This window comes from Pipistrellus kuhlii, unplaced genomic scaffold (genome assembly GCF_014108245.1).
Source record: "Pipistrellus kuhlii isolate mPipKuh1 unplaced genomic scaffold, mPipKuh1.p scaffold_m20_p_6, whole genome shotgun sequence".
Taxonomy (NCBI): domain Eukaryota; kingdom Metazoa; phylum Chordata; class Mammalia; order Chiroptera; family Vespertilionidae; genus Pipistrellus; species Pipistrellus kuhlii.
The window spans coordinates 46,394,691-46,408,500 of NW_023425562.1; the positions used below are offsets into that span (position 1 = coordinate 46,394,691).

The following is a 13,810-nucleotide window of genomic DNA, read 5'->3' on the forward strand; positions in this document are numbered from 1 at the left end:
CATTTTCTTTACCAAACATCAATAAATTCTAAATCATAACAATCCTAAAGAAAAACAAATCAGTCTATTGGTCATCATGACAACACTAGAGGCCTGATGCAAGAAATCTGTGCTCTAGTGGAGGGTGTGGGGGAGGCGAGGGGAGATCTCTCAGACTGGCCTGCGCCCTTTTGCAGTTGAGAGAGCCAGACATCCTTAGGGCAGAGCCTCTGGATGAACGGTGCTCCCCCTGTGAGAGCACCCTTACCACGAGGGGACAGCTCCTGAATTGAGCATCTCCCCCCTAGTGACTGGTTGTTCCACTGTTCAGTCAATTTGCATATTAGCCTTTTATTATATAGGATTATACACACTCTCCATAAAATAACAGTAATAATACCATTATTCTTTTTGGTGTCTATATCACTTTTTTTTGCACAGTAACTGGACATTGAAGCCCTCAACAGATTAGTGATTTAATTCATGTTTCTATCCTTATTATCTTTACTTCACATATAAAATGTTTTTATGACATGCAATGTTTACCATTTATTTTGTTCCTCATCGAAAATGAGTGCAGCACCCCAGTTTTTAAATGTCTTCAAGGGACTGGTTTCTCCTGGCCTTCCACATTCAAATTCTTGTTGTTCCCATTACACTAGTACGCAGACCTTTGAGCTTCCTCCATCCACCAATCTTTTCATCTTTTGAACTTTCAGGGCCCTCTACCATTACATCTCTTCAACCACAAAAAAGAAGAAAAAGGGAGGGGAGGAGAGGAATCACATCTCTTTTTCCCAGTTGACCTTTTGCTTATACTCCCCTTCAATCTGAACTAATGATGAGTCCCTCCAATTGCATTCCAAATACCAAGCAGGTTCAGTGACACAGGCCTGCCTCGTTTTTCCGTTTTTCTAAATCACCGGGGAACACACATCAGTTTTGAGGTGTGTGTGTTTTTGCTTTGTTTTTTTAAAGAATCTGATCAGCTACTGAAAAAGATGTTAAGAACCTCTGCCTTGCTTCTCTCTAGAAAAGTGGGTGGGAGGTGAGGACACTGTGTCCTAAAACTGGTGGATTCTTGGGTTTCAAAATAATACATAATAATAATAATACAAACACATACATATACATACGTGAATGGCTAAGTGTGGATAGTTTTGAGGAATAATAAGCAATAATAAATGCAACTACAGAAGGAATGTAAGAATTACATGTCATTTGAAGGCCCCTACCAAATGACAAAGGCCAAAGAAAGTGCTCATTTTTTCTTTTGTCCTCCACACCAATCAGACCTTTGTAAGTTTTGACAATCAGGGAGCACTTTGTAGGTCTGCGAAGAACTGTGTGACACATCACATCATCTTCCAGCCCCGTGGGTGGGGACCCATTACACTGCCCCCAAGGGCAGAAGAACATTTTCTGAACAGCATCCGCATGCGTGGTAACACACCATCTGTGAAGTCAGCTCATGCACAGATGAAAGGAACAGAATATGCTTTTTGTTAGCTCTGTATGCATTAACAAGAAATTAGTAACGATGGCCTGGCAGCTCAGTTGGTTAGAGCATCATTCCTATGTGCCAGGGTTTAAAGTTCGATCTCCATTCAGGGCACATACATGAGTCAATTGATGAATGCAAAAACAAGTGGGACAACAGATGGATGTTTCTCTCTCTCTCCCTCTTTCTATCTAAAAAGCAATAAATAAACATTTTTTTAAAAAAGAAAATAGTAAATACAATTGCTGTGAGTCAGAATGGGCATAAATAAACATTCACTAAATTCTGAGGGCAGCACATATCATATACAGACACTTCAGCAAGGTCAGGCGTGTTCTTCCTCAGCTAATACCTAATATTCCTGACTGAAATAGAACTGATGTGAAAGTTCAAGCTGCTTCTGGAAATATAAACTCAGAGTCCCGGAAACAGGGCACAACCTTGGGAAACACAGGAATAAAACCAGCCCAGCCCTTCCCTGTGGCTGTTCACTCTTACCTCAAAACCTACCCTGCCCTCCTCTGTCCATTCTTCTCCTGAGGGAACCAGGTAACCACAAGCAAAGGATCCTTACACACTCCTCAGCCTTATCAGCTCAATCTGCAATTCCTGACTTACTTCTCATCCCCCACTCCCACCCCACCCCCAGCTCCAAACACTCATAGGTCAAAAGGAAAGCTCAGCCATAAAGAGAGCCTTCGCTTTGTCCCCTGGGCTCTGCAGCTGCCAAGACAACCTCCGGAGGAGGCTGTGCAAATCCCTGTTCCGTATTCCCTGGGAGTCCTCAGTGCCACTTAAGCCCCACAGTCCTCTTCTCCTTAGTATTAACTCCACCCTGCCAGGAGACACAAGCTGTTCCTAATCTTTTCCTCTTACCTCCTGCCCACCCTGGCCTTTTTCTTCCTGCAGTCAACCTCCAAGACAACAGGCCTCAGGAAGGTCCTCTCTCCACACCCTTCCTTCCTACAGATCTTGTCTGGTCCTGCAGTTGGCCTGTCCAAGCTGACTCTGCTCCATGAGCTTGTCACCCTCCTCCTGTGCCTTTTGTCAGTGCTATCACCTCTACCTGCTGGCATGAGGAGACCTCCCTCAACCTTCACCTAGTGACTCTATCTTGGTGCTGTCTCACCAACATGCTGCCTTCTCAGTCAAGTTCTCAATCCCTGCCCCTCCCAGCTCCTTCCTGGCCCCTTGTAATCCACTCTGTAAGGAGGAAAATGGGGAGTGATGGAATTGTTCTCTATCGCAATTGTGGGGGTGGGTACACACTTGTTCGCATTTATCAAAACCCAGAGGATTTTACTGTATGTAAACTAGAGTGGGGGGGGGGGGGGGGAGAGAAGCAATCAGATATGAGGGAAGGCCCAAAATGAAAGACCAACTGGAATGAAGACCTAACTACTTTACAAGTGAACAACATAACCACGCTGAAGAGAGTAGGGGAGAAAAGAACCAACCAAAGCCACTTTGGAAAACAAAATTCTGACTGGATGCTGTGAGGCTACAGGGAGCAAATCAAGTTTGTAATCTAGTTAGCAGTATTATACTAATGATTTTTTTTTTATTTTTTTTCAGTTCTGGTGTGTTATAACTATGCAGGCAGTTAAGGAAAACTGGGTAAAAAGAACATGAAAACTTTTACTTTTGCAACTTTTCCAGGATTGAAAATTATTTCAAAATAAAGTTAGATGCAATTTAATAGTGTAAAGCTACTAAATGAAATAAGCAAGTATCAGGACACTCCCCAAATGGGCCATTCCCCTTTCTGTTCCCCTTGCCTGTGTGTTACCTCTGACCTTTCTCTCTGCATTTTATTCTCCAGCAGCCCATCCTTGCTCCCTTGCACTCCTTCCTCCCGTGCACTCCACAGCGCTGGCTTCTCCGACTCTGGCTGTGCCCCTCTCCCTGGGGGGGGGGGGGGGGGGGGGGGGGGGTCGGGTCCCTTTAAACCGTCATCTACCTTTGCTCCAAGGCCACCGTTCCAGTTGCTGGCTTTATATTCTGCATGTTCTCCTGGGCCTACCCGGGCGGTCAAACATCCCTCTCACAACCCAGGACTGCTGGCTCCCAAATACTCACCTGCTTCTGCCTTATTGTCCCTAAGCGATTCTACCTGCCAGCCTGATCACCCTCTAACCACTCCCCTGCCAACCTGATTGATGCCAAACTGCTCCCCAGCCGGCCCGATTGCCCCCTAACTGCCCTCCCCTGCTGGCCTGGTCACCCCTAACCGTCCTCCCAAGTAGGCCCAGGCCAGCCACGTGGACTTTGGACTTTATAAAAGGTAAGAGAGAAATGATGAATAGCTAAGAGGGTGGGGAGAGTTAAAATGCAAAGAGCTGACAGGAGCAGAAGATGGGAATTGCAACTGTTCTGCTTCCAAAGAACATTGGTGAAGGGCACTACCAACAAGAAATACTTCCTAAGTTTTCAATAACAGCTCTGGACATGTGGAGATTGGGTTCCCGTTTTATCTATCCTCTTACCAGTGAGCTGCTTCAAGGTCAGCCACTAAGTAATGCAAACAACTTAGCAACTTTTAAACCGAGGTTTATTAGAAACGGAATTTCCAGAAGTTTGCATTCTCCACGCTTTCTGGACACAAAATAACTCAAGGGATCTTTAGCAATGACAGCCAGACCCAGTCTGTAGCCAGACATGATAAATGGTTATTTGGTTTCTCTTTTTGCCCGATGATGCTTTCTTGTATAATTTCCCAATCATATACTGCAATCCACATATATCACAAAACCAATGTAACTTATGGCCCCACACAGGAAAACTGAGCGAGGTACTTTTCTTTTTTTTAATTTATTGATTTGAGAGAGAAACATCAATTAGTTGTTACTCTTATTTATGCATTCATTGGTTGATTTTTGTTTGTTCCCTGACCAGGGATCTAACCTTGGCATATCAGGACGATGTGCTAACAAACTGAGCTACTCAGCCAGGAATGAGAAAGATAAACATTTAATTTTTTTATTGTACTAAAACACACATACCATAAAACTTGCCATCTTAACTGCATACAATTAATTTTTAAAATGTTTTTATAGATTTCAGAGAGAGAAACATCAATCAGCTGCCTCCTGTAAGTGCCAGGACCAGGAATTGAGCTAGTGACCTTTGGGTACATGAGATGATGCTCAACCAACTGAGCCACACCAGCTGGGGCTATCATTAATTTTTATATGAAGAGTATACAAAATAATAACAGTATACAAAATAATATTACTAATTGAAGACATGCTGAGGAATAAAAAAACAACTAATTGAGCTGTCCAATTGTTGGCTGCAAATTTCTTTAAAAACCTCTAAAAGGTCATTTCTATATACACACATTATCTAATATTAAGACTTTAGAGCTCTGATATTTATATTCACTAAACACCCACACTTCATATAACAATCACTTGCTTCAGAGATTCAATTCAAATTTTGTTTTTTCCTGAAATATTTAGTTAAAGTGCCTGGGGGATATTTATTGCCAGATATACTACCTCCTTTAAAACATCTGCAACTGAACTCACCATCTACTTCCCTCTTTCCAGACAGCCATTCCCAGTCACTTAACTAACAGTTTCACCTCCAACTCTTCCCTTTCACGGAGGCCTGCCCATTTTCCTTGGCAAGGTAATTTGAATCCATCCTCTTTTAATCCCCATCCCTCCTCTAGTTTTGGACCGAATTTTCAGACAAATATAACACCCCGGCTTTCTTCATTCTATCAGCCAGAACTGCCAGATCAGTCTTTCTAAAACTCTATTTTAATCACACCTATCGCTCCCTCTACTAAAAATCCTCAAATCACCCCAGCTGGTACAAGTCAGTGGATAGAGCGTCAGCCTGCGGACTAAAGGGTCCTAGTTCAATTCCGGTCAAGGGCACATGCCCGGGTTGTGGTCTCGATCCACAATAGGGGATGCAGAAAGGCAGCCAACCAATGATTCTCTCTCATCATTGATGTTTCTATCTTTCTCTCCCTCTCCCTTCCTCTCTGAAATCAATAAAAATATATTTTAAGAAAAATACTCAAATCACCCTAGCCAGTTTAGCTCAGTGGATAGGTTGACTCAAGGGTCCTGAGTTCAATTCTGGTCAAGGGCACGTGCCTCAGTTGCAGGATCCTCCCCGGCCTGGGCCCTGGTGGGGAGCATACAGGAGGGAACCAATCCATGTGTTTCTCTCACATTGATATTTCTCCCTCTCTTTCCCTCTTCTCTCTTCCACTCTCTCTCTTAAAAAATTTTTTAAAATCCTCAAATCACCTTTCAAATTAAATCCAAACTCCTTGGCCTAATTCCAAGGACCCCACTCAGTCAGAGCCCAGCCAGCCACCATTTTGCTTCAGTCTCCCTTTTGTGAGTACACCTTTCCTTGTGGGCCACACTATTTCTTGACCCAGGATGCAATACACACACACACACACACACACACACCCTCATCGACCAAGTATGAAGAACCCATTTCTCAGATTTTTCTGAAGAAAAAACCTCCATTTCCTCATCTTTAAATGGGAACTAAAAAGTAAATTAAATAAAAGAGAACTAATAATAATAGCCATATCATAGGGTGTTGTATAAGTGAAAACGAATTACCGTATTTTTCGGACCATAAGACGCACTTTATTCCCCCCAGAAGTGGGGGGAAAAAGCCCCTGCGTCTTATGGTCCAAATATAGCCTACACATACACTTTAAAAAAAAGTTTTTTTACTTGCCTGGCTCTGTGTGGTCTCTGTGTGCTTGCCCGGCTCTAAAATGGTTCTAAATGCTGCTGTTTACTTTACAGGGTTGATTACATGTGTTTATGACTGTGATGTTGGGTTTTAATGCACATAAAATATTTTAGGAGACTATTTGTTTCAGAATCTTTTTTTCTTCATTTCCCTTCTCTAAAAACTGGTGTGTCTTATGGTCCGGAGTGTCTTATGGTCCGAAAAATACAGTATATGGAAAGCACCAAACATATAGGCATTAAAATATTTTCTTCCTCTGTTTATTTGTTAAAATAATAAAAGTAGAAAAAAACTGTAAAATATGAAATAAAATAAATGTTTGTGAAACAAGAAAGTGAAGTAAATCAGCCTGGACCAGTGATAGTTCAGTTGTTTGGAGTGTCATTTCTAGACCCAGGATGCAACATACACACATACACACACACACACTCCCATCGACCAAGTATGAAGAACCCATTTCTTAGGACCAAGGTTCTAGGTTTGATCCCCAGTCAGGGCACATGCAGGAGTCAACCAATGAACGCATAAATAAATGAACAAGTCAATGTTTCTCTTTCTCTCTCTCTCTTCTTCTCATCAATAAATTAAAAAAAAAAATTTTTTTTTAAGTGAAGTAGGTCACCACATTGGAGGAAGGCATGGAGGGATGGGTGGAAAAGGTGAAGGGATTAAGAAGTACAAACTGTCAGGCATATAAAGTGCAGCATAGAGAATATAGTCAACTAGAGGCCCAGTGCATAAAATTCTTGCACTGGGGTGTGGGAGGGGGGGCCCCCAACCTGCACTGCTCCCTCTCAGTCCGGGAGCCCTCAGGGGATGTCCAACTGATGGCTTAGGCCCATCCCCTGGCAAGCGGACATTCTTTGTGCTGCCTTGTAGGCAGGACAGGTTCGCACCACCATCACTGAGCTCACCAGCTGTGAGCCTGGCTTCTGGCTGAGCGGCACTTCCTCTGTGGAAGCGCACTGACCACCAGGGTTCAGCTTCTGTGTTGAGCGTCTGCCCCCTGGTGGTCAGTGCACATCAGAGTGACCGGTCATTCTGCAGTTCAATCAATTTGCATATTAGCCTTTTATTATATAGGATAATATTGTAATAATTAAATATGGTACCAGGTGGGTACTAAGACTTACTGGATGATCACTCTGAAAAGTGTATAAATATCTAATTACATTGTACACCTAAAATTAATGATATTGTATGTGAACTATAATTGAAAAAAATAAGTTTTTAAAAATAAAGTGAATTTAACAACAATAAAAAGAAAATGAAATAGTTTGAGGTGATGATGATGGTTTGATGAAGGAAGAGGAGCATTCTTGGGTTCCACCCAAAGCGATGGCACTAGTTTCTTACTACACTTCATTTCATTTCAAAATGAATGGCCTTTGTCCTAATGTGGATGTGCCCCCAAGCTACTCCGGGGATCAGCCATTGGCAGGGTCGCCTGGAGTTCACACATGGAAGGAATGCAATTTCCTCTTAAATGGCAGTAAAATTTCAACTCACAAAGCAAAATACTCCCAATGACTGTCCCATGACCCTTTTCTTAATTTCGAAACTGTCTTCCCAGTCAAGCATAACCAAGGTTGGCTGTGATCCCCACTGCTCCTGGCCTAACCCTGGCCCAGCCCCCGCCTCTAGAGCATGCTCACTGCTGACTGGCAGCTGCTCAGACCAGGCCCCACAAACGCTGACTGCATGAGCAGCCACAAGTCCTAAACCAACATTCTAGGAGAAGCGACAGAAAAACAGCAATGGACAGACTGGGCTTGGAGAAAAGTCAAGCAAACGTGGGCTATGCAGTTCTTGCCCTGTCGTAGAGGCACCTACCCATCGCCAGCTAGTTCTCTGGAAAGTTGAACAGCTGCCCTTCCTGCTGGGAAAAAGGGAGGCAGCCTTGGAGGTGGGAGAGGGGAAGACCACCACCAGGCAGCTGCAAAAGTAGCAGCCACACCGAAATCCCAGAGGTCCAGAATGGGGGACAGGGTTCCCAGCAGCAGCAGCCCCAAGAATGGTTAGCACTCAATTCAGGACTATCCCAAAGACCTTGCTAATGTGTGACTCCACTCCCACGGGTGTAATCATAATCGTTTATAACAGGTGCTGTTGTTTATTTGCCTTCTCTCCCTAACTGGTTCAGTCAGACCCCAAAAATCCATTTTCTAAAACTGCCCATAGAAATGCCCTCCAAAGAGCATGAGAGCTATGTGAATGCATGGCTATGAAGTCACTGAAAGCAACAACTACTTTCACACAGCACCAAGTACGCAGCCTCCACTTCCTCAACCCCGAGACACTTGGGGGCAGATTCAAAATAAGGCCTTCCAGCTCCCAAGTCAACGACCAAATACTCTTGAAGCACGTGAAAATTGCTAGAAGCCAAGAGGACATGATGGCCACTGATCTGGGCTTGGCAACTCCCAGCTCCAAAAAGTCAGAAGTTCAAGTCAGACAGGGATATTAAACGAGGGGGAGAGAGAGGGAGGGGACAGAAGAGGGATGGGGGAGAGAGGAGAACAGAAGAGGAAACTTCCCATGTCTGTCAGCGGGTCCTTCAGTCAGACCTCAGAATGCATTAGTAGAGAGCAGGTACAATGTTGTTGGTATTTTACTATTTTATACAGGGCAAAAATCCCCCATGAAAGAATGTTGACTGAATTCATGGGCTTCTTTTCCTTCCCTTCTGAAATTCTATAAAGATGACATTAAAAGTATTTTTTTAAAAGACAAAAATAGGCAAATATGTAAGATAGACTGATGGTTACTCAGGGCTGAAAGGGGGTGGGAGGGAAGGACTGGGGAGTGATAGCTAAAAGGCACATGGCTTCTTTTTTGAAGTAATAACAAGGTCCTAAAATGGCCTGGAGATGGCTGCCCTCTAAATAGACTAAAACCACAGAATGTTAAGCCATAAAGGGGCAAATTGTACAGTATGTGGCTGCATTCTCAATAAAACTGTTGCCCAAATTACCATATGCCCAAAACGCAGTGAGAAAAGAGTCAAGGAAGAGGACAGAGAGTGGCCGCTGAGCCAGCAGAGTCAAGGAGTGAGTTAGGCCCAGCCAGTGTGGCTTAGTGGTTGAGCATGGACCTATGAACCAGGAGACTACAATTTGATTCCCAGTCAGGGCTCCATCCAGTTGGGAGGGGGTTTACAGGAGGCAGCCAATCAGTGATTCTTTCATCATTGATGTTTCTATCTCTCTACCTCTCCCTTTTTCTCTGAAATCAATAAAAACATATATTTTTTTTAAAAAAAAGAAAGAAATGAGTTGGGTCCCAAGATCTTGTTTGAGACAGCCATGGTGATGGATTTGAGTCAGGCCTGGAAGGAGCCCTCGTATGACCTCTGACCCTCTGTAACCTGGGTCAGCTAGGGACAAGCAGCAGTGAGGTATAAGCAGAAAGCCTGGCCAGTTTCCTCCACCTCTAAGGCCACAAGCCAAGTTTATTCCCCAGGCAAAATGGCCAAGTCTCCCACGAAAAGCTCCAGGGGAAAAATTCCAGATGCTGACTTGTGGGGCACTGAAGAGCGCAGCTCCACAAATAATCAGAGAAGCCCCCCAAAACTAGGTCTCACCTGTGCGGACAGAGCTTCCAACCAGCTTTTCACAGTCTCAGCCTTAAAGATCGCCAGACCTGTGTGAAAGCCTCCAGCAGGAAGAGACCAAAATAAACAACAATAAACAAACAGAAAGAGGACAGAGCTGCCACAGACGGGGAGAATATGAATATAGTAGTATCCGCAGAGAAAAAAAGGGGAAGTTATGACGAAGAAGAACTCAAAGAACAAGAAGGAACTTAGAGAATAATATTAAAAACTAAAATAAAACAGGTTTAAAAAAAAAAAAAAAAGGAAATCAGGATATATCCAGAAATTAGAACAGAGATCCAGATAACAGGAGAGAAAAGGAATAAGAATTACTAATTCAATCTAGTTGGTCCTACATCTGACTAATAAGAGTTTCAGAAAGAGAAAATGCAGAGAGGATATTATAAAGAAAAAATACAGGACTATCTCCCAAGACCAGTAAAGGAGCTAAGTCTGGGATTGCAAGGGCCCTCACAGGGCTGCCAGATAAAACACAGGACGTCCAGTCAAATGTGAATTTCAGATAAACAACAATTAATCTCTTAGTGTACGTATGTCCCATTGTTTATCTGGGCATCTTACATTTTTTTGTTTGTTTACTAAATCTGGCAATCCTCTACCTCTGATGGCCCAGCACAAGCAAATGAAGTCAGTCCATATCATAGCAAACAGAACACCAAAAAATTACACACGAGCCAAGGTGCAGGGCTTGCCCAGACCCTGTTATGAGAGCTCTTCCTGAGTTAACTTCTTAATCCTCACCATGGCCCAGGGGGCACTAAGTAAGTACCTTTGCCTCCAGACAGAAGAGCTTCTGCCCTGAGCCTGCCGGGGCTGTAGACAACCCATGATCTAACAGACAAAAACAGACTTGTTTTTTCTTTCCACTCGCACAGAACAGTTCTGTTAATTGGTGTTATTTTGGAAAGGGGCTGTGTGAATGGAGACTGTGGGAAAGAGAAAGGAAAGGGAAATAGATGGTGTGTGTGTGTGTGTGCGTGTGCGTGTGTGTGTGTGTGTGTGTGTGTGTCTGCCCCTGTCCCAGGTGCCAGGGCTCTCTGACTGCCCTCGGCACAGATGGTACAGGTTTGGGGAGGTGCTGACAATGCCTGGAAATCCTGTCAGAAAAGTCAGTTGTGGGGGAGTTCAAGATTATCCTGAATGAAGAAACCAGCCCTCCCTCCAAGCTGTCTGCCTGCAGTTGGGTCCACCGGAACCAGGCTCTGATCCCACTTGGGCTGGACTCACTCAGCCACAGCGCTGGTCCCAGGATGAGGGTGTCTTCAGAGTCTGGGTCTTGAGGGAGACGCCTGAGGAGTAAGCTTGGGTGGGGATGGGGCCAGGCCACGAATACTGCCTGATTTAAACCTTTTAAATATTTAGGCATATGGCATATACCTTTTAAATATTTAAATGTATCTTTTAAATATTTCATTATTCCCTTTAAATATTTAGCCATCTGGTCTCCCTTTGTACTCTTGCCCCTGCAACATGAAGGGCAGGCCTGAGGCCATCACTGTTATTATTATTCCTGTTTTATATGTTAGGCAGAGAAAATGTAAGTATGTTGCTCAAGGACATATGGCCAGGAAATGGTAGAGGATGGAACAGAACCCAGACCTTCTGCCTCTGTAGACCCAGCTCACAACCTCTATCAGAACAGATAGTCGGGAACTAACAACTCAGTTAAAGAAGTCCAAATTTAGCAGAGTAAGTGTATAATTTAGAAATTAAAAAGTCAATTAACAGAAGAGTTCATTTCAAAGGGTTGAAATTAATTGCCTTCAGGGAAGAGGACTGGAAAATACTGTTCGATTTTTTAAAAATCTATGTACATGTATTTGACAAAAAAAAAAAAAAATTAAAATTGTTAAAAATAGATAAGTAACCATCTTAACTACATATCTATTCCTCAATGTAAACAACTTAAAAATCACTCTGCTCCTCAAGTCTCATTTACCCAAAACCAAATAAAACATACTCGTGGGTTTTCCTAATGCAAATGTAAAGCCGTCACAGTAAGAAAATGGTTCACTGATTGGAACCCTTAGGGTGTTACTGCATTAGTGTAGTCCAAAAGAGTGAAATACAGCAAATGCCTTTATTTGTCACAAAATGTCATATAACTGAAAATCCAGGAAGTCAATTTTTATTACAAAAATCAGGTTTCATGAATATGCAGAAGAACTTTTAAATGTATTTTTTCTTTTTTAAGGTCTCTCTTACCCAACCTCAATGCATTTAGAAGATCCTTATTCAGTGAGAGTTCAAAGTAAAAGGAAGGAAATACAGAGTGGAGAAGAAAACCTTTCAGCATTCAACTACTTTTACATTATCTATCTATATTAAGTATACAGCTTATAAAATTATTTAATTCAGAAACAGCTGAACTGTTTCATCCAACTTAGCAAATCTAAGAACATATATAATACAATGAAATATTAATTGGTCCCTTAGACTAGGACCAATATCAAAGAGAAATCCCAACTCAGAATTTTCTGTGTCTCTGTTCAAACCATGGGGGGGAGAAACAGAAAAAGGCTTACAACCTCAGACCTGACCCCCAAACAAAGCCATGGCCTTTGAAGAACATAGCCTGTGTGGTCTTTTATGTCTCTCACTAAGCAGGCTGCCCATTTTAAAAGGTAAGGTCACACAGGCTGGGACCCTGTCTCCCAGCTTGTTCTTTTGCTGGTTGATCTTCATATGCTCAGCTCCTCAGCCTAGTCTATCTTCCTATTCAAAGCTTCCTGAAGACAAGTCTCTTCTGGATTAATCCCAACCGGCTTCAATCCGTCCAATGTATTGGCCTTTTCAACAGTTCTGTACATCGTGTGTTGCTTTATTTATATAATGCCTCTAAAGAAGGACATGAAGTAGCTCACAGTAAGAGCTAAATTCATAAGGACCAAAATGTGTGCAGAGAGGGAAGAAAATAAAGGTATCCACACACAGATGCTTATGGCTAAAAATGTTCCAAGTGTATGCTAACCCCACTTCCACACCTTCCCATCCCAGATGGCAGACATGTCACATAAAAACTGCTGCACTTGCCCTAACCGGTTTGGCTCAGTGGATAGAGCGTCAGCCTGTAGACTGAAAGGTCCCAGGTTGATTCCGGTCAAGGGCATGTACCTTGGCTTCGGGCACATCCCCAGTAGGGGGTGTACAGGAGGCAGCTGATCGATGTTTCTCTCTCATCAATGTTTCTAACTTTTTATTCCTCTCCCTTCCTCTTGTAAAAAATCAAAATATATTTTAAAGAAAACAAAACACTGCTGCACTTTCCACTTAATATGAGGGGCCTAGAACAGGCAAGTTCATTGAAAGTAGAACAGAGATTACTAGGGCCTACGGAAGGGGGAAGGAAGGGGTATTGTTTAAATGGTTCAGTGTTTGCTGGGGCTGTTGAAAACATTTTATTGAGAGTGATGTCTTTATGACTCTATCAGATACTTATGAGTCGTTGATATGAAAACTATTAGGTTGTATATGGGTTTTTGTGTGTGTTTTTTTTAAGTCATAATGAAGAAGGAAGACAAGTTACAATGAATTTTAAAATGTGGATTTCAGCCCTGAACAGTTTTTTCAGTGGTTAGTGTCGGCCATGGACTGAAGGGTCGTGGGTTCAATTCCCATCAAGGGCCCCTAACTCACGTGCAGGTTCCCCAACCCCCATAGGGGCCTGTGCGAGAGGCAATCGATGTGTCACTCTCATCTCGATATTTCTCTCTCTCTCCCTCGCTCCATCCTCCCTCCTTCTTTCTAGAAATCAATAGGAAAAATATCCTCAGGTGAGGATTATAAAAAAGTGGATTTCAGAAATGTATTCTAATGTCTGCTAATCTTTTGCAACATCTTTAGGGAACTGGGTTGATAAGTATCAGCAGAGTATTACTAGCCTTTAAGAACCAGAGTCTGAGGGGTGGAGAGCCTTGGTTTTAAGCACTTATTCATTTCTGTGATTCTAATACTCCCACCACGATACATTCCAAGCT

General features: G+C 42.9%; 1 protein-coding gene across 19 annotated transcripts in view; it reads right to left on the bottom strand.

The window, feature by feature from the left end:
* The window catches only part of ZNF532 (zinc finger protein 532), a 92,781-nt gene that overhangs the window by 56,930 nt on the left and 22,041 nt on the right, over nucleotides 1–13,810 (bottom strand). The window contains exon 1 of one of the 19 annotated variants that reach the window (XM_045574813.1): nucleotides 9,801–9,968. The exons of the other annotated variants lie outside the window; for them this stretch is intronic. The gene's annotated coding sequence lies outside the window, so the exon portion shown is untranslated. Of the gene's footprint in view, nucleotides 1–9,800; nucleotides 9,969–13,810 lie in introns of those variants that run through there. 19 annotated transcript variants of the gene reach the window in all.